Source organism: Trichosurus vulpecula, chromosome 4, assembly GCF_011100635.1.
Source record: "Trichosurus vulpecula isolate mTriVul1 chromosome 4, mTriVul1.pri, whole genome shotgun sequence".
Lineage (NCBI taxonomy): Eukaryota > Metazoa > Chordata > Mammalia > Diprotodontia > Phalangeridae > Trichosurus > Trichosurus vulpecula.
Window position 1 is genome coordinate 263,542,350 of NC_050576.1, and position 20,586 is coordinate 263,562,935.

At 38.3% G+C, this 20,586-nt stretch overlaps 1 protein-coding gene across 1 annotated transcript in view; it reads left to right on the forward strand.

Moving 5' to 3' along the window:
• Nucleotides 1–217: 217 nt before the first annotated feature.
• PLSCR1 (phospholipid scramblase 1) overlaps nt 218–20,586 on the forward strand; it is a 58,888-nt gene continuing 38,519 nt past the window's right edge. The window contains exon 1 of the mRNA XM_036753406.1: nt 218–276. The gene's annotated coding sequence lies outside the window, so the exon portion shown is untranslated. The remainder of the gene's footprint in view (nt 277–20,586) is intronic.

Genomic DNA, 20,586 nt, shown 5'->3' on the forward strand with positions numbered 1-20,586 from the left:
ATGTCAGGAGGGTTATATCTTGACTCTCAAGTGAATTGACGGTAAGCGAGGCAGGGCTGTGCAAAGTCTCCAGCCTCACTTAAAGGAGAAGGGATCCGGATTTATGAAAGCACCATTTCAAAAGGACCTCTCCCTGGAGATTAAATGGTGTTGTAAAGGCGGAGTCTGTTGGTTAGCAGCCTCTGGTTGCCTAGTTCATTTTTTTTTTTCCGATTTCCTCCTGTGAGGGACTTTTAACAGCACAGTTCAAGAATCGAGCCGGAAGATTAGACCCAGGTAGGTCATTTTTCATTCTAGTAGAGTGTGAGGGTGGAAACACATTGGGTCCACACAGAACCGAGTGGGAAATATCACATGCCTTTAGCGAAGGGCCATTCCCTTTTCTGTTAGTGATTTAGAGAGATAGAGAAAGAGAAACAGAAAGGGGGGACTCGGCTAGGAGAAAGAGAGTTCGCAGGTGGAATTACAACGGGATGGGCCGGTGGCCCCTGAGTTCGGGGGAGGGGAAGAAGCGGGCAGAGTGGAGTGTGCCGGCAGCTCGGCTTTATTAGAGATCCTTGTCGGATGCCGGGGTTCGGTTGGGGGTGGGAAGGGGAGGTTGTCCCTCTGGAAGTCTGGAGTGGAGGAAAAGGGGGTGGATTTAGGGAGTGCGGAAGGAGAGGAGGGAGAGCAGGGAAGGAGGTGGTAGGTGGGATGAGAATGGGTGGGAAATGATCCGACCCATGCCGGTCTTGAGTTCCGGTCGGCTTGGGAGCAAGAATGCCGGAGTATCATGAAAGCAACTGTGCTTGGAAAGAAAACGAGCAGAAACACGAGAAAAGAAACCGAAAGTTTAAAAAAAGTAGTGAGTCTCCTGTAACGGGTTGGCAGCACAAAGCTTGGCTAAACCGCTGGCTGGGGAGCTTGTTGGAACAGTTGAGCTGGTCTTTCCGAAATCACACAATCTGTTATCAAATATCCGAGCTAGAAAGAAGTGCATAGGATCTGTAATCCGAGTCATACAGTAAAAAGAAATTCCTTTATGTTATACGCAAGAAATCCTTACCGAAGGCTGGAGCATGCAGAGGTTAATTAAACAAGAGCAGAGAGACCCTACCACCTTACAAGTCCAGAGGCAGCCCATTCATTACATTAGCTTATCTCGGAAAGTTGTGAAGTATTTTCTTTCGTCACAACTCTCATGACCACACTTGGGGTTTTCGTATCACAGATACTTCAGTGGTTTGCCATTTCCTTCTCCAGCTCATTTTACAGATGAGGAAACAGAGGCAAATAGAGTTTAGTGACTTGCCCAGGGTTACTCAGCTAGTGTCTGAGGCCAGCTTTGAACTCAGGAAGATGAGTTTCTGAGTCTAGGCCCGACACTTTACCACTACACCACCTTACCTCCCCCCCTCCCACACGCCCTTTACCTAGAGCTAAAATCTGCCCCTCCAACTTCCAGTCAGTCAACAATTTATTAAAATACTCACTATGTCGAAGCGCTGTGCTAACAGTAAAGCAAAGAAAGACAAAAACAGTCCCGGTCCTAAGGAGCTCAGAAACTACTAGAGGAAGTACCATGTAAATAGATATACAGGATATAATAGAGATGAACCGTGAACTTAGAGACGAAGGCACTAGACCCCTGGGAAAGAAGGAAAGGGAGGGAGGCAAGAAAGACTCCTGCTGAATGTAAGATTTAAGCTCAGTGATGCCAGTGGGAAAAGGACCTAGGAAAGGGAGGTGAGGAGGGAGAGCATTTCAGAACTGGGGTATACCCAGGAGACAGGACATGGACTGACCTTCTTTCTCCACTAGTTCTGAACGGGACAAGTGATGACTTTTCTCTTGAGTTTGTGCTACTTCTAGCTAAGAGTCCTGGAGTAAGGGTCAAGGAAAGTCATCTAGAATTAAACACACAATTGTATTTTTTTATTCAAGGCAACCAGAAGGGACATAAAAAAGAAAGAAAGAAAAGAGGGAGGGAGGAAGGAAGGAAGGAGGAAGGAAAACTAAAATTATTTACTGAAAACGTCTTTTGTGCTGCTAGTGAAGCATGTGGAATGATATGGAATATTCCCTGAAATGACATAATATGCAATCTCTGCTAGTACAGAGTTAATATAGTCCCATTGTCCATATGCTTTCATTTATTTTTTAATGATTCCTGGAAATCTTGGTATACTCATTCTCCCTTTCCAAGAACAGGCTGTCCTGTAGTCTTGGGGATTTTGTTTGTGCCTTTTCTCTTGGGGATAATTAGAGAAAAGTAATTCATTCAATGAGACTTGCTCAGTCAGACGCAGTAAGCAGAAGTATTCACAGGTAGTTTGTTTCCCCTAATGGTATTTAGAGTTTCTCAGGATTATTGGGAATGCAAAAAGAAAATGTCCACTAAGGATTAGAAGAGAGGGAAAAAAAAAAAGAAAACCATTTCCTTCATTGGCTAATACACTTGCAAAATTGGTTACTACACCAGAGTTCCATATTTAATCAGTTCCCACATCTGGAAGAGAGTTTCTTTGCTTAAAACACCGACCAAAACAAAAACAAACAAAAAAAGTATTTCAGGTCACATTAGAAACCAAAATGAACTCACAGAGCCCAGATCATGTCTCTTTCCATCAACAATTGGGTTCAGGATTATAAAATCATCATTTCAGATCTGGAAAAGATCATCTTCTTATCCAACCCTGCTATTTTACAAAAGAGGGGACTGAGGACACGGGAAACTAAGTAACTTGTCCAAGCTGACACAGATCTTAGGTGTCAAAGGTTGAATTTGAACTCATCTCCTCTGGCTGCAGAGAAATTGCTCTTTTCATTGGAGCACACTCTTACCCAGTTACCCTATTCTCAGAAAAGTACCCTGGTTTGCTGTAAAGAGCTCTGGCCTTGGAATCTGTAGAGACTTATGCTTCTGAATTACTTGTCCAATGCCAAACATCTTGTGGCCATGGTGAAATGATATGAGTTTGCAGATTTCCAGGTAGAGGGAAGCTTGGAGACCGTCTTGGTCAACCTCCTCATTTTACAGATGAGAACAATGAAGCCCAGGGAGATCGAGTCACAGGAGCTAAATGTCAGAGATGAATGTGGATTTTCCGATTCCAGTGCTAGACTTGGACCTTCTGCATTTCACTGCTTCCTTTGTGCTCTGACTCTGAGACATGCATAAACCATGTGACCCTGAGCAAGTCACCCTTAATGAGCCTCAGTTTTCTTATCTGAAAGATGGGGTTGATAATACTTGTACCTACTTCACATACTTGTGATAATCCAAAGAAGTTGTCCACATAAACTGTGAAGCTCTAATTCTCAGCCCTGATTCTCCTTCAGGGCAAAGAGTATTTGGTTTTGGTCTTTCAATCCTGAGAGTATTGTAGGAGCTTAAGAAAACTAATTGATTGGTTGTTGATGGGAGGGCGGAGTAATGTTGGGAAGGTAGCAAATAGAGTGTTGGAACTAAAATCTGGAGGACTCAAATTCAAATCCATGACCATGGACAAGTCATTTAATTTCCACTTATCACTGCCAACTCCCTAGAACATCTCTAGAAAAAATACTTTTTATCCTTGGAGGAATTTCCCATGCCTGAAATTTTCCACCTCTGAAGAAATTGTAGAGCCTCTATCTTCTGCTATTATAATTGAGGAATGAAGCATTTTGTTATTAAGGTCCAGAAAGTCTTCCAATAGCTTTATCTAATATAAAGTGCAAATAATGTAGAATGAACTTCAAGGTATCTTAAGACTAGGGATTTCTCAAAGTTATTTCTTTCCCCTCTGACAACTGACAATATTTGGAATGGGAAAATGTCTTATTTAAAAGTGGAGGAGTACACAGACCCAGTTAGGGCAGAGGCCAGAGGACAGAGCTGAAGGTCAAGGTTTGTTTTCACACAAAAATAAGAGAGGGGCAGTTTGCCTTTGTCAGTCACTCTGGAATTAGTGTGTTTTATTTTTCCCCTTTCCTTTAAGGTTTGTTATATGGCATACAACCAAAGCTGCCCTGAGCATGTCCCAGATTCTTCAATAACAACTGCAGTGATAATGGCTAGCATTTATATAGTGTTTCAAGGTTTACAAAGCACTTGGATAATATTATCTCATTTTTCCTCACAACAAATTTGGAAAGTAGGTTCTACTTTAATTCCATTTTAGAGATGAAGAGACTGAGGCAAGCGGAGGCAACATGACTTGCGAGAGGGTTACACAGCTTATAAGTGTCTGAGGCCAGATTTGAATTTGGGTCTTCCTGACTGCAGGCCCAGGGCTCTATCTACTGATATCTATCCACTTTGAACTTAGCTTTATAGGTTAAAGGTCAGAAGAATTCCTAGTTTGGTATCATTTATATTTAACACTGCCCCCACCCTGAACCTATATAGGCTCAGAATAATATATGCATAAAGTCCTAAAATGCTCACCTTCCTGCCCTGACTCCCTCAAAGGAAAAAGGGCTGTGTTCCTTTCTTCACTGCTGCCTTTGCCAGGAAACATTCTTCAGCCAATGTCCTCCTTGCCCCACCCCCACGCACCTGTCAATGTATCTGTAGTGGGGGTGAAGATTGAGAAGCTTCATTTAAAAATATGGAAGTTATTTGATTTATATTGTGTTTCGTACATAATTAACATGTAGTCCAATGAAAATATTGTTGGCTCTCTATTCAGAGGATGTGCTTTCAGATTAGAGGTCTACACTTACTAACTGTATGACCTTGCATCATCAAAGATTATTAAGCACTTGCTATGTGATGAACTTTAAGGATAGAGGAAGCTAGGGCACCATAGATAGACTGTTAGATTTGGACCAAAGAAGGCTTGAGTTCAAATCCAGCCTCAGAGACATAATTGCGTGATCCTTCAACAATTCATTTAACCACTCTTTTCAGTTTCTTCATCTGTAGACTGGGGATGATAATAGCACCTACCTTCCAGAGGTGTTATGAGGATCAAATGAGATATTTGTAAAGTACTTGGCATAATGCCTGTTATATAGTAGGTACTTACTAAATATTTTTGTTTGTTTGTTTGTTTGTCAGTGATTAAAGATGTGAGATGAGGAGAAATGTCAAGTCAAAGAAGACTATATTTGCAAACAACAGTGAGAGGAAGGAAAACTGGTACCTTTGATAGAAATAGGGAAGTTCAGAGGAGGATTGAGGATTTTGTGTTCCTTTGAGGTTCCTAAAAGTTAATTGATCTACTTTGAGTTAGACAGAAAATTAAGGGAAGAACTGGGTTATGAATACAGATCTCAGCCCCAGCTTGGTACCTTCCCTTCTATAACCATGTTGCTTCTCCATCTCATGGGGATGTAGGTTAAAAACTATAAGCTGTCTCCAAGACAGGGCAGTATGGTTTAGGATAAAAAGCAGGACATTTGGTCTCAGGGAACTGAGTTTGAACCCCAGCTTTTACTTACTAGTTGTGTGACCTTGGGCAAACTGCTTCCTTCTCTGGGCTTCAATTTCTTTTTTTAAATCCTTTTTGATATTTTGTTTTCCCAATTACATGTAAAATAGTAATTTCAATATTCTTTTTTTAAATGAGTTCCAAATTCTCCCCCTCCATGATTGAGAAGGCAAGCAATTTGACATGTTATAAATGTGTAGTCATGCAAAACACCTTTCTATGTAAGTCATTCTGTGAAGAAAACACAGATGAAGAAACCCTAAGAAAAATAAAGTAAAGAAAATGTATCTTTGACCTGCATTCGGGCATTACCAGTTCTTTCTTAGGAGATGGATAACACCTTTCATCAAAAGTCCTACAGAATTGTTTGGAACATTGTATTTCTGAGAATATCAAAGTTATTTTTGGTAAATCATCATACAAGGTTGCTATAAATGATTACAATGTTCTCTTGGTTCTGCTCATTTCACTTTGCATCAGCTCACATAAGACTTTACAGGTTTTTCTGAGAGCATCCTGATCATCATTTCTTAAAGCACAGTAGTATTCCATCACAATCATATACAACAACTTGTTCAGCCATTCCTCAAATGATAGACTTCCCCATAATTTCTAATTTTTTGCCACCATTAAAAGAGCTGCTGTAACTATTTTTGTACACATAGTTGCTTTTACTTTTTTTAAAATTTCTTTGAGATACAGACCTAATAGTGGTATTGTTTGGTCAGAGGGTGTTCATGGTTTTATACTCCTTTGGGCATAGTTCCAAATTGCTCTCCAGAATGGTTGGATCAGTTCACAGCTTCAGTGATAGTACATTCGTGTTTTAATTTTCCCACATCCTCTCTGATACTTGTCATTTTCCTTTTCTGTCATGTCAGCCAATCTGACAGGTGTGATATAGTAGATCGGAGTTGTTTTAATTTGCATTTCTCTCATCAATTGTGATTTAGAGCATTTTTATATGACTATGGATAACTTTGATTACTTTGTCTAAAAACTGCTCAATTGAGTAATGGCTCTTATTTCTATAAATTTGACTGTTTTCTGTATGTTTGAGAAATGAAGTCTTTATCAGAGAAATTCACTATAAATTGTTTTTTTCACAATAATGATTACCCAGCTATGTATTTCCCTCCATCCTATTTCCTCCCCTGTTTATCCCATTCTTTCTCTCCTTCTACCCTGTCCATTCTCAAAAGTGCTTTGCTTCTGACTTTTATCTTTTCCAAAATGCCCTCCCTTCTATCAGCTCCATGCCCCTTCTCTTATTCTCTTCCTTTCCTACCTTTCTGTATGGTAAGATAGATTTCTACACCCAACTGAGCCTGTATATTATTTCTCCTTTGAGCCAACTCTGATAAGAATGAAGTTTATGTGCTCCCCTCCCCACTTCCCCAATTTCTCCCACCACCATAAAATCTTTTTCAGGCCTCTTTTATGTCAGATAATTTATCCCATTCTACCTCTCCTTTTTGCCCTCTTGCAGTGTATTCTTCTTTCTTATCTCTGAATTTTATTTTTTTAGATACCATACAATCACATTCAACTCACAACTCTGCTTTCTATCTATGTATACTCCTTCTAACCACACTAATAATAAGAAAGTTTTAGGCATTATAAGTATCATTTTCCCATGTAGGAATATAAACATTTTGACCTTATCATATCTCATGATTCCTCTTTACTGTTTACCTTTTTAGGTTTCTTATGCATTCTTGCATTTGAAAATGAAATTTTCTGTTTAGAACTCAATATAATTATGCCACCCTATTCTAGAGGATTTCTAAGCTTTCCTGATGAAAAGACCAGAACCATCCTGTTCTACTTTAAGATAGCAGAGACTAAATGGGCACAGATGGCCTTTAGTGGATAAGCCAAGTTTGAGTATCTATTCTTTCAATCTGTTAGCTTTCATATTCAGATTAAAGATTAAATTTTCAAAGATTCATATTAATAAAAGTCAGACATTTCTTTCATTTCTACCCCACTGTCATGATAGGGACTCTGTGTTGACTTCTCTCCCTGTCATTTGAGAATGAGTTGAAGAAAGTAGGAAAATCAGTAGGAAAATCAACCTAGAGAGGGGAAAATGGAATGGAGGGGCAGGGGGAAATAGGAAGAGGGAAATATCTTCATAAATTTGTGAAAGTATCACATAGAAGGGAATGAGATTTATTCTCTTTGGTCACAGAAGAAGATAACTATGGAAAATGGGTAGAAGATTTAAAGAGGAAGGTGTTAGCTCATTATAATGAAAAATGTCCCACCAATTATCTGCCAAGCAGTGGTAGGAGCTGCCTCTTAAGGCAGTCAGTTCCTCATTAGGAATATTTAAGCATAGACTCAACGATCACTTGTTGGGGATTATCACAGGATTCTTTCTTGAAGTAGGGGATTGGACAAAAGGTCTTTGTGTAGGTGTGGTCTGAGTGGCCTTATTCCCTTCCAATTGTAATGTTCTGTACTTTCCTGCAATGCAGTTCTGTGCTTTTCTGAATTTCAGAGAAGGCTACTTAACTAAATTAGTTAAAGCAGTGTGCTATTATGTGCTTCTCTGAATTTCAGAGAAGACTAGTTAACTAAATTAAAGTATTGTGCTATTATGGGCTACTCCCACAATCATTTCCTCTATATTACAAATACCTTCTTCCTATCACATGGCTACAGATTGTAAGCTCACTCCAGCTAACCATCTCTAATATGGGTGTCAAGGTCTCTCTCAAGGACTTTGGAACTGATTGTGTGACATGGGAAACACTGGCACAGGACCATTCAGCATGGTGTGCCCACATCAGAGAAGGTGCTATGCTCTATGAGCAAAGCAGAATTGAGACAGCTCAAAGGAAGCATAGGATGCACAAATTTGGAGCATCCACCCTAAATGTTCACCAGGACTATTTGTGCCCAACCTGTGGTAGAGCTTTCCAAGCTCCTATTATATGATCAGCCACAATTGGACACATTGAAACTCGACTCTAGCATAGTGATTTTATTTTGGGCCTCTTCAAGAAGGAAAGACAACAACCAACCAACAACCATTGGTTACCAATGTTAAACCTGAAAGTTTGGTTGAAGGAGGCAAGCAAGCTAGGTGATAGAAAAATCCATGTTGTTTATTATTTACCCTTAAAGCATAGCTAAGTTAGCTTACTTGTACGTACAAGGAGTCAGAGCATAAGCTCTGGCTGTCTGAACAAAGGAATGAGAAAACGTATATACGTTATTTTAGCAGACCCAGCAAGCCTATGTTACCTCATTTTTTATGACCCCCATGTATGTTTAACCATGATACAAGAAGAGGATTTTCCTTAGTGGAATAGGGTTGTAAAGAATGTTGACAAAGGTCAGTTAATATTAAGCAAGGCAGTCTTTCTTGGGGTTAGGGTCTCATCCTTTAATAGCTAACAGGGGTAAGAACATCCTTAGGTCAGTCTAATCTGGCCTTGTTGACAGTGGTAAGGGTATTTCCTGAGCAAACTCTAGAGAACAAAGAAGCCCAGGTCCTGGATCTTCTTCCAGTTACTCATTAATTCAGGCTCTGGGTCTGGTTAAAATTAAAAATGATATAAAATGGTATAAAATGTTCCACATTTCCTCCTTTTGGTCAAAGGCAAACTGAAAGTTTCACCTGAAGACCAATTAAGGTATAGAAAAACCTCTATCTTCCTCAGGGGTGAAGTTCTAAAAATCCTTATCTAGGTGGATTCAGGTTTTTTTTCTTCTTCTGTGGTTGGACATCCCCAGAGGTGGACAGTAATTGTAAACTAATTGTAAACAAGCAGAGGGAGCAAGTTGCAAGGAGCATCAGGGTTGGGAGCATAATGGAGAAACTAGAGCGGCTAAGTAAAATAAGCTAAAGACACCAAAGGTACAAGTAAACAGTCTTGGGAACGCAAGGGACTCAGAAAGGGAAAGAGCAGTTCTTTGTTCAGGTTCTGGTCCAGGCTCTTGGGAAGGTTGCCTGCATCTGATGCTGTCCCCTTCAGGCTCCTTTGAAACTGGAGGGCAAAGTCTCCTATGGGCTCAGATGTCCACTTAGGAGCAGGGGCAATCCTCAGATGTGACAGAAGGATCAAGGAGTCCATATCCACAAGTTGGCAGCTGTAGAAGTAGTCAGACCTGACAGGAGCTCCCAGAACACATATGATTTGATAATTGAGAGAAAAACAGCACAACATAGGTCCCAGCCTTGCAGGGCTAAGTTCAAACAGTGAAATGAATGGTTCAATATCCCAGCCACACAGAGCTGAGTTTAAACAAATACAATAAAGTTCTCATAATTCACAAAACTGCACAATTACATTAAGTACAGACCAGACCACTTAGATGGCTCACAGTAGACTGGTATTGAGAAGGGGAAATTTGCATGTCACATATTTTACATTTACATATTAGATAACCAAGAAAACTTAAACATGAACCATACAAAGTGATGTAATCATTATTAACAATGTTGAATGTCATAAACTTTAGTCATGCCATGTCTCTGATGGCATTTACAAAATAAACCACAAGCCATTCTTAACAAAGCTTAAAGTGTTTCTGATTTAATTACAGCAATTACTTGCACAATTTGTATACAAAGTTACTTTAAATCCCAGTTACATATTTCCAATGTCCATTTAAAGCAGAACTTTTTTTTTCCAGATGCCTGATTGTAGTTATCTGGTCCCTAGATAGTAAAAGAGAGTTTTGCGTCTCTGGTTCAGATCTAGAAATTCTCGGACAATTCTTACTTAATATAACTTAGTACAATCACCTAAATTTGGTTCTCCTTTTTTTTGAAACTTCAGAAAATTTCAGTTTCTATATCATCTGCTGTTTCTATCCATACCTAAGTTTTGTACCTGGTATAAGAATCCTTTAAAATATGAAGGTCCAACCATAAATTGAACTCATCTTCCTTTCAAAATTATCAGACACATACTTTACAAAGGAGAAATAATTTCACCTGTACCACTATCTTACACAATTTTTTTTGCAAAAATCCTAATTTAAGATCTTATTACCAAAACACTTATATTAGCTTGAATTTCCATGATTGATAAATTTTGGAGCCAATCATAAACATCTGTATATAATTCTTAGAGGAATCAATCTGATCTTATTGCCTTTTCCAAAATTTGCTGTCCCCTTTCTTTTTATTAGACATTTATCACATTACATCTTTGCCTTATTACTTTGTCTAATCATTACATCTTTGCCTTATTACTTTGTCTAATCATTTCCTCCTTTTGGAGGATGTTATCTCTATATTCTTTTAATCTTTATTTGGCCATGAACATAGGTTAAAATTGTAAGCTATTCATTCCTGCACCCCATTATAATAACTCAAAGATATTCCAATATGCATCTATTACCTAATAGATTTAGCATTGTGCCTACAAAACTTCTTGATAATATAAATTTGCTATGAAAGAAAAGAGGGACAATGTCATATATCTTAACAGAAGGAAAGAACTTCCTTAGCTCTGTTTGATTCCAGGCATGAGTCATATCTGATAGCCAATCATATAGCCATTAGATGCTGAAAGCAGGGCATAGGAGTAATCAGGTGAGGATTTTCCTTTTCAGAAAGGAAATAGCAGAATTGGGAAATAGAGTCAGGAAGATCCTACCTAGGCCATGTCCAAGGTCATCTTCAAAACTTTTTCCCAGGCACAGACATCCACCTGTAAAAATTCTCAGCCTGTAATGCCTGTCATTCTACTACTGGCTTCATGTCATCAGAGCTTAAAACAACATTAAATTGTAGTCCCATAGAATCTTAAATAGCAAATAAATATCCTTCAGATAGGACTGTCCCAAATTTCATTGAGCTAATAATTATCAAATAAAGCTACATAACTTTTCTGTCTTTTAAAATACTTTCTCACACTCTTTCTCAACTTACTTAAACCATCTGAAACTACTCTCTTGGGACAGGAGAGGCTTAGCTAAGTCCCATTTGTCCCTAAACCCTTTTATCTGCCTTTTGTATTTCCAATCAAAACTTTATTTACCTTTCCAATCTCTCAAACCCATTATTCAGTCTTCCTTTACATTTCAACCATAAGACAAGACAACTCATAAGTTAATACTCTTTACTGACATAACTGTGTCTACTGGAATCCATTCCAGCTTAAACAAAGCAAAGAGGTTAATGACCAACCTTACAGGTTGATGGATTTATGTCCCCTGTTTACTTATTCTAGAGGAAAGGGACACTTTAGGAATTAAGTCTCATACACATTGATAAGCTCTAACTCTTGCTTAAAATCACAAAAACATTTTTCAAAACATTTCTAGAATTATTTCCCTTCTTTAAAAACAGTTTAAATTTATCCTGATGTTAAAAGGAACACTCACTAAACTTTCCTGAAGACAATTATTTAGAAAGTTTTAAAATGATAAATATCTCCTTCTTTCTGCTTATAGCAAATTAACCCTTAAATGCTGGAATTCATTAACTAAGTTGGTGCCAAATGTTCTCATTCTCAGATATTGCACAGAATTCCTAGATATTACAAAGTTCCTTAGTCAAAAAGGTGTTATAATGGAGAGGAGACTTAGTTTCTATAATTACATACCCAATTAAATTTACCTTATCACAATAACAAAGTTTACCAGGACTTTAAAAACTTACTTCATAGGAATTCCTCTACACAGAAAACCACACAAGATTGATAAGAATTCATGACTAGATGGTTTCAAATGCCCTTGTTTCAGTTAATAACCTCAATTTCTTAATTCAGCACAGTTCTTAATCTAATAACATCTGGATTATAAGAGGAATTATTTTTCTAACAGCATGGGTAATGCAATGTAAACCAAGTTGCATAATATAACAAATTTAGAAATATAAGTACACCACAAGCAATTATCATGTATTTAAAACTTGAAACAGACTATAACTTAGTTGGATGAGCAAATCAAATATGGATTAATAATCACTAATGCTAACATTTTAATTTCTAAGGCCCAATACTTAGCACTGTAAAAGATTATTATTTATAAAACCACATTTTTCTTCAATATTGCTGATACATCCGTTTGCCAAATTACACAATTTAGAAATGTAACAATGCCCTAAACATAATTATATATTTTAAAACTTGAAACAACCCATTTATCAATTTAGGTGAACACATTTTTAAATCTCCATGCACAGAGGATCTTTCATCTCATCATTTGAAACTATAACTTTAAATCATCAGATATATTGTCATAATAGAAAACTTTTTCACATAGAAAGTCTGTTCTCATGGTTAAATATTATGAATTATTTCTTGTTATAACCAAATATAATAGCTCCAAATTGTGAAATTTATCACATCCCTTCAAAAACCCAATTCACATATATCAAAATCAGATTAAAATTGCTACAATATCATTTCTTACCACACAATGGTCTTCTCAAATTTCACAATCTAAGAGAATTTCAGAAATACAATGCAATTTTAGAAATATAGAAACAATAATTTTCAGATGACATCAATTGGATTTCCAGATTACCACATATTGAAATTATTCAGCTTATTACTTTTGGTATTTAAAAAGCACTTCAAAAGTTAACAATTACATTAATTTAAAGAGAGATAATAATAATGTTGTATCTAACATATACCAGACTTTATGTTATGCAGTTTACAATCATTATGTTTTGATCCCATAACAACCATCATTATTATTTTCCCTTTACAAATCAGGAAACAGGTCAAACAGAGATTAAAATACAGTTTTGCAATTGGAACAAAGAAGTGTGAAGTTACCTAGAGCAGAAGCTGGTATCCCGGTGGTGACAATTCTGGGAGGCAGAAAGTCCAAATCCATCTACCTCGCCCTTCCCCCACAACTGCAGAAGTTACTGAGCCTAGGGCAGTTTGCAGCTGCTGGGGACAGAGTGGGCAGAATGCATAGGACCTAGGTGACATTTCCAAGTTTTGCCAAAAAGGATGGGCTACAAAGGTATCCAGGGGCACAGGACTGTCAGTATACTGTCAGTCTGTGGATTTCTGTCCTTCTCCTCCTTTTGCCAGGCGGGGAAAGGTGATTTAAGTTATCCCTACAGTTCTCCTACATTCTCTTCTTATCTGATCTGGGAGGAAAGGAGTTTGTTTTAACTGCTCTTACTTTTACTGCAGCCCTGGCTCGATCAGAGACAGGACAACAATGGTGAAAGATCTCAATGATTGTAACTCAAGTAAACTTCACCTTTTTTTCACTCCTTAAAAACCTTTTTGCACTTAAATCTAAGGGAAAAGATTCCCTCTTAATTTTGGGGAAGGAGTGGGGAATGATAAGTGATCAGCATTGGGAGGAGGTGTTTCAGCAAGAGTGTGCGCCTGGAGTGATTTTACAGACTCAGGAGTTCTCTCTCCCAAAATCCAATCAATCAATTTCCAAACATTTAATGAATAATCAATTCCAGAATCTGCTAAAATGTTTCCGCTCTATTTTTTTCTGCAAGACCAGGCATTACAAAAAAATGAGTCTCTTTCCCTAACTGGAGCCTTAGAATTCTCTGGCTACCTGTGTTTCAGATTTTACACTGTATAGACATAGAGCACACTCTCTCACACAGACAATTAACAGACAATTAACAAAATAAATATAGAACAAATACAGGCTGAGCTCAGAGTTTAAACAACAGAGAATTAGAAGCTTTCAGGAGTTGGCTATTAGCACCCCTATGGTCTTTGGGGAAGCCTTGGCGTTCCCGATTTTTTTCTGACTCCATATCCTGTCCCTTAGGAAGGGGGAAAGGGGAGATGGAGGAGGACTAGGGCAGGTAAGGGAAGGCTAGGAGTAAGGATAAAATGCATTTATCCTCCCCATAATCAGAGCCTTTAAGTGAAGGAAGCAGGAATAGGGCAGAAGGCAAACAACAGAGCCCTTAAGGGAAGGGGGAAAGGGGGAGGAAAGGAAGAGAGAAGGCAATGGTAGCAGAACAGAGTTACCTCCCTCCGGATCAGAGCCTTTACTGGGAGGCAGAGGGGGAGGAGGTAACAGTAAAGTGCAGTTTTTCTCCCTCCCGGATCCGGGCCTCCAAGGGAAGGAAGGGAGGGAGGGGGTGAGGAATAGGGTGGAGGGAGTGGAGGAACGGTTGGACTTCTAATTCTAGTTTTTGACTGATCCATAGCTAATTTTCTAGATCAATCAGTGTTTCCAGGGGATCTTTATGCTTTTGACCGCAGATTTGTGTTTTACCACAGATTTGACCCCTTCCCCCAGAGCTAGCTTAAAGGGAATTTTCGTACTTCAACCAATTTTGTGGGAGTCCTTTTTGGAAGCTGGGAAGAGAGACAACTTACCCCCACCAAGGTCAAAATTCCAGGAAAAATTAATCCTATGGCGCCCAAAGCGTTGGCAAGGTTGGGCTGCATTGTCCCGTTTCCATCATTTCCATCCAAAGTTCATGGCACCATAACTGTTAAACCTGAAAGTTTGGTTGAAGGAGGCAAGCAAGCTAGGTGATAGAAAAATCCATGTTGTTTATTATTTACCCTTAAAGCATAGCTAAGCTAGCTTACTTGTATGTACAAGGAGTCAGAGCATAAGCTCTGGCTGTCTGAACAAAGGAATGAGAAAACTTATATACATTATTTTAGCAGACCCAGCAAGCCTGTGTTACCTCATTTTTTTATGACCCCCATGTATGTTTAACCATGATACAAGAAGAGGATTTTCCTTAATGGAATAGGGTTGTAAAGAATGTTGACAAAGGTCAGTTAATGTTAAGCGAGGTAGTCTTTCTTGGGGTTAGGGTCTTATCCTTTAATGGCTAACAGGGGTAAGAACGTCCTTAGGTCAGTCTAATCTGGCCTTGTTGACAGTGGTAAGGGTGTTTCCTGAGGAAACTCTAGAAAACAAAGAAGCCCAGGTCCTGGATCTTCTTCCAGTTACTCATTAATTCAGGCTCTGGGTCTGGTTGAAATTTAAAAAATGATATAAAATGGTATAAAATGTTCCACACCAAGAAGTACAGAATGAAAAGAATAATTATGCAGCAACACAAGTCCATTATCATAGAAGGAAAACAATTCAAAGTCTATTTCCTATTATCCACTAACCCCTTCCTATATGAAGGACATTGCATTATTTCATAGAACCACAAACTTTCCTCTACCTTCCTCCCAGGGTCTCTGATTCAGGGATTCTTAATCTTTTATGCATGTTGTGAACCCTTTTGGCAATTTATATGAAGGTAACGAACGCTTCTAAGAATGTTTTCTTTTCAATCATAATGGAAGAAAAGTGAAAATATTAAAAAAAATTTTTTTCATTCTAAGTTCATGAGCTCCCTGAAATCTGACCATGTACCCCAATAAGCTTATAGATCTGTAACTTCACCAATGGAATTCCTTTTCCATTTTTTCAGATCACATATCATTGTGACTCTTGTTATCCCCTAAGTACTAAGAAGGTCCACTCAACATTCTAAGAGCCTTTTCTGTGGTGCTTAGCATCACATAGAAACACTTGGGTTGTTAGTTCACTACTTAAGCATCCCATGTCTTTTTCCTGATCCACATCTCTTTGTTCTGATTCTTGCACCCAATTCATTATTGATAAAATAATATCCTATTTGCATCTGCCATGCCATTTACTTTATCCCTGATCTTTATTTTATAAACAACTTTGAACCTGTACAATATTGCCACCATTATTAAAAGATCATACTTACCGATGGTCTTTGTCCAATTTCCTTTGCTTGTCTTTCAAAAATCTATGTTGTTTGATTTACATGTGCATCTGTATCCTTATGTCTTAACAATTTCCCTCCTTCTCTGTCATAAAAAGTGTTTTTCTTTCTGTATTGAAAATCTCATTCTGGAAAATTCCTCAACTCTCCTGGTCTTAACTTCCCTTGAAGAACTTTACTCCATGGAATATTGCCTCTTTTCTCTAAACCGTTTGGAAATCTTCTCATCCAAAATCCAGTTCACATTTCAGCACATATTTTGCTCCTCTCCCACAGATTCTAAAATGGAATGGTCATTTCCATTCAAGGTTCCCACCATTTCTACTTGAATAACCAATTTACCTTTGGTAAATTTCAGTCTAAAAACCAGAATTCAATTCCTGGCTTTGCTACTGCCAACTTGTGTGGTTAACTAATTTTAACTCTCTGGGCCTCAGTTTCTTTATCTTTAAAATAAGTAAGAGTGGGAGTAGATCTCTTTTAGGTCCCTTCTAATTCTATGTCTTTTGAACCCAGCCTTCCAGACAGCTAGGTGGTGCCAAAGGGCATAAAGCACTGGGCCTGGAGTCAGGAAGACTCAACTTCCTGAGTTCAAATCTGGCCTTGGACACTTACTAGTTGTTTGACCCTGGCCAAGTCACTTAACCCTGTTTGCCTCAGTTTCATTATCTGAGAGCTGGAGAAGAAATACAAACCACTTTGGCATCTTTATCAAAAAATACCCAAATGGGGTCATGAAGAGTTGAACATGACTGAAATGACTGAACAATAACACAACAACATGAACCCAGGCTATAGCCTTTAGGTCTTGAAGAAGACAGATGAGTGTTGGAGGAATAATCTACTTTCTTTTTCCCTGCCCAGAAATCTCCTCCCTGCTCCCGAGAAAGCTCTGAGTTGCTGAATTTAATAAGTTGGGCCCAAGAATGTGGTGAACCTGAAAGTTTAGGAAGATAGAGCATGCATGGAAAGAATGTGTAGTTTGTTTATATGCATGTGCATGTGTGTGTTTGTGCTTAATTTTGTTTTGTTTCTTTTAAATGTCTCCCCTTAGGTAATTAAGGTCTTCTGTTTGTATAGAGATATTTCTAGATATATGATTTCCCTATGCCAAGATAACATGCTACCTTCTTTGGCAATATTTTAACAAAAAGGCAACGAATAGAGGGATTGAGGGTGGGGAGAGACAAGCAGACTAGGAAGGGAGTTTAGGTCTTTACAGAAAAGCTGTAATATTCCTGTAATGTTACTGAAATCCACAGGTGTCTTTCACCATACTGTCCATGCAAAGGGCTGAGGGCCAGTTTCCTGAAAAGAGAGGGTGGGGCAGATTTCTTTATTCTGAGAAATATTTTTACGAAATAGAGAGGTTAATTGTGAGGTTGCACCAGTCTGTAACTTGACTCTGGAGACATTGTACAATTGTTAAACCTTTAAGGCAATAGGGAAGTGAAAAATTTCAGCCTCCAGTTACTCAGCAGCCAATTTCTAAATCTTTGTACTAATACCTAGTGCAAGGATCTGTACTATTAAAACAAGACAAAAGAAAGTCACACAAGCTCATGAGTTAGAAAGGACCTCAGAAGTTCTCTTGTTCAAACAATACCTATACAGGAATTTCCTCTTGAGCATACCCTTAAAAATTATCATCCAGTCTTCACTTGACAGCTTCAAGTCAAGAATAATTCATCATATCCCAAGGCAATATGTTCCATTTCTGGGTGGCTGTAATTCTTTCTTCAATTTGTATCCATGTTCCTAGTTCTATCCTCTGGGTCCAAGGAGAAATCAGGATAGCTCTTCACATCCATCTCTCATGTTGTTGTCAAGTCCTCTCTTCTCTAAGCTAAAAATTTTGTTTTGTAAGCTAACACTTATACAGTATAATTTCCTTACTGTACTGGTCATCTTCCTCTGGATATTCTCCAACTTGTTGGTGCCTTTCCTATAATGAGAAAGAAACAAAAAAATAGGGAGGTTTCTTTTTAGTTCACTTTTTAATCTACTCTTAAAATATGGTCACGTAGTTCTGGTAAAGTAGAGATATTCAAGTATTTCCTTTTGATTTCTGTTCATAGCATAAAGCCTGAACTCTGACCCACTTTGAACCATCCAAATAGCTGGGTACTTCTGCCTGAATATTCTCAGTGGTTATTTATATCAAACATATTCCACAAAGATTGGAAACACAATGGTGCTCTGTCATTTATATTTTTTAAACCTATTGTCAGCAAATACATTTTATGGGCCACCTTATCTTTGTGGTCTTATCTTTCAAGTTCAGTCTTTTATCCTGACTTTCAGCTGGTTTCCTCAATCTAAAAATCTCAGTTAATATTAGGGCCTCATTTTCCACTTGACTCCTCATTTTCTTTAAGGAAATCATTTACTGTCTCTAGTTTATAGGCTTTCTTCTGACATCCAAAGAATCAGCAAGGGGAAGGGGAAGGGTCCTGAGCAATCCACTCAAATTCCATTTTAAATGGGTTAAACTCTTTAGTATCTTTATTTTCTGGGGTAAATTCCTACGAACTTCATTGGAAGAGGGGATTGATGAATCACAGGAAGGGCCCTTGGAGATTATTGTCCAGCCTCCAATCTACACTTAGGAAGTAGCACATTTATATTTGAATGACTTTGGTTATATGGGATAATAAGATCACAGATCTAGAAAGCTACCTGAGAGGCCATAACATTTACAGATGAGGAAACTGAGGCATATGGAGGTTAAATGATGTGCTCCAGGTCACAAAAGTTGCAGGTCCTAGAGGTAGGATCTGACCCAATTAGCGAATCCTGTTTGTTAATGGATGACATGTCCATCATATTTATTATTAAGGTGTTGTTGTTCAGTCATGTCTGATTCTTTGTTTCCCCATTTGGGGTTTTCTTGGTTTGCCATTTCCTTCTCTCACTCATTTTACAGATGAGGAAACTGAGGCAGACGGGGTTAAGTGAGCTGCCCAAGGTCAAGTGTCTGAGGCAAGATTTGAACTCAGGAAGATGACTCTTCCTGACTCCAGGCTAGCACTGTGCCACTTAGCTTCCCTTTTACCAAATAGATACTGACAATTATAGAAGATTAGGCCATAGAGGCCACTTGAACCATTGGTGAAGTAATGAGCCTGATTTTCTTAAAAGGCTTGTGAAACAAGTTTTGTTCCTTCCCATATATAGCCATACTCTATGTGAAGGAAATTGAAAAATACTCTCATATGAGGATTTAATATACTCAACTTTTTGTTAGCAATGTCCTGTCTACTCTGTGGATTAATGTCAACATAACCAAATTTCAAACTCACAATCCCATCACACCGCCTCTACCCCAGACTACGAATTACAAATTCATGCCATTGTATAGCAAGTTTTCTTCACGGAGGAAGCTCTACATATGCTTCTCTCCTCTTTTCCTCCTCTTTTTGGTATTTAAAGCTCTCCCTAATCTGACCTTTCCTTACATTTCCTATCTTATACTTGACTTTGCTCCTTGTATCCAGCCATCCTGCCTTACTGGCTTACTATTCAGCACAAACAATGTTCTATCTCCCACCTCCATCCTTTTGCATTGGCTTCCCCCCATCCCTGGAATGCATTCTCTTCTTGCTCAGCTAAATGTAGTCTTCTTCGTGAAATCGTTCGTGAGAGCTGCTAATGTACTCTCTCCAAAAGCTATTAGGAATTCATTTTCTGCCTGGGACACTTGGAGCTGTGTGACCCTGAGCAGGTCATTTAACCATTCTCAGCCTGTTTCCTCATCTGTAAAATGGAGTTAATAATAACACCTGCCTCACATTGGTGTTATGTGATCAGTGAGATAATATGCAAAGAGCTTCGCAAACTTAAAGTGCTATATAAATGCTAGCTAATAGAGGATTATGATGATGATGCATATTCTTACATGTGTACCTTTTGTCTCCTTAATATTACATATGTGTGTAGTATATGTGTGCAATATATACATGTGCACACACATATATATGTACACATATATGCACATATGCACATACATACATATAGGTGTATATGTACATATGTATATGTACACATGTATATATATATGCATGTATGTATATATGCATGGATGTGTGTGTATATACATATATATATATAGTATCTAGAAGTCAGGGCTGGTTTGGTTTCTGAGCCCTTAGCATAGTATCTATCATATAGTAAATGCTGAATAAAAGCTCGTTGTTCAAAACTTCATGCTCTTTCCACTTTTGTTCAGCAGATGAGTTGCCTGAACTTTACTTCAATCAAAGTCAACATTTGTGAATTTTCTCAGCTATTCTTTTCTGGATTTAACCTCTCTATGTCTTCCCCGTGCCTATCCACTCTGTTAAGACTTACCTATCTACCTGTGCATTTGATCCTATCTGTCCTCTCCTTTTAAGGGCTATATTCCATCATTCGCTATCCCCCATCCTCTCACCTTCCATTTTTAATCTCTCTTCTACTGTTTCTTTTCCTCAACTTATATAACATATTTGGGTTCCCCTT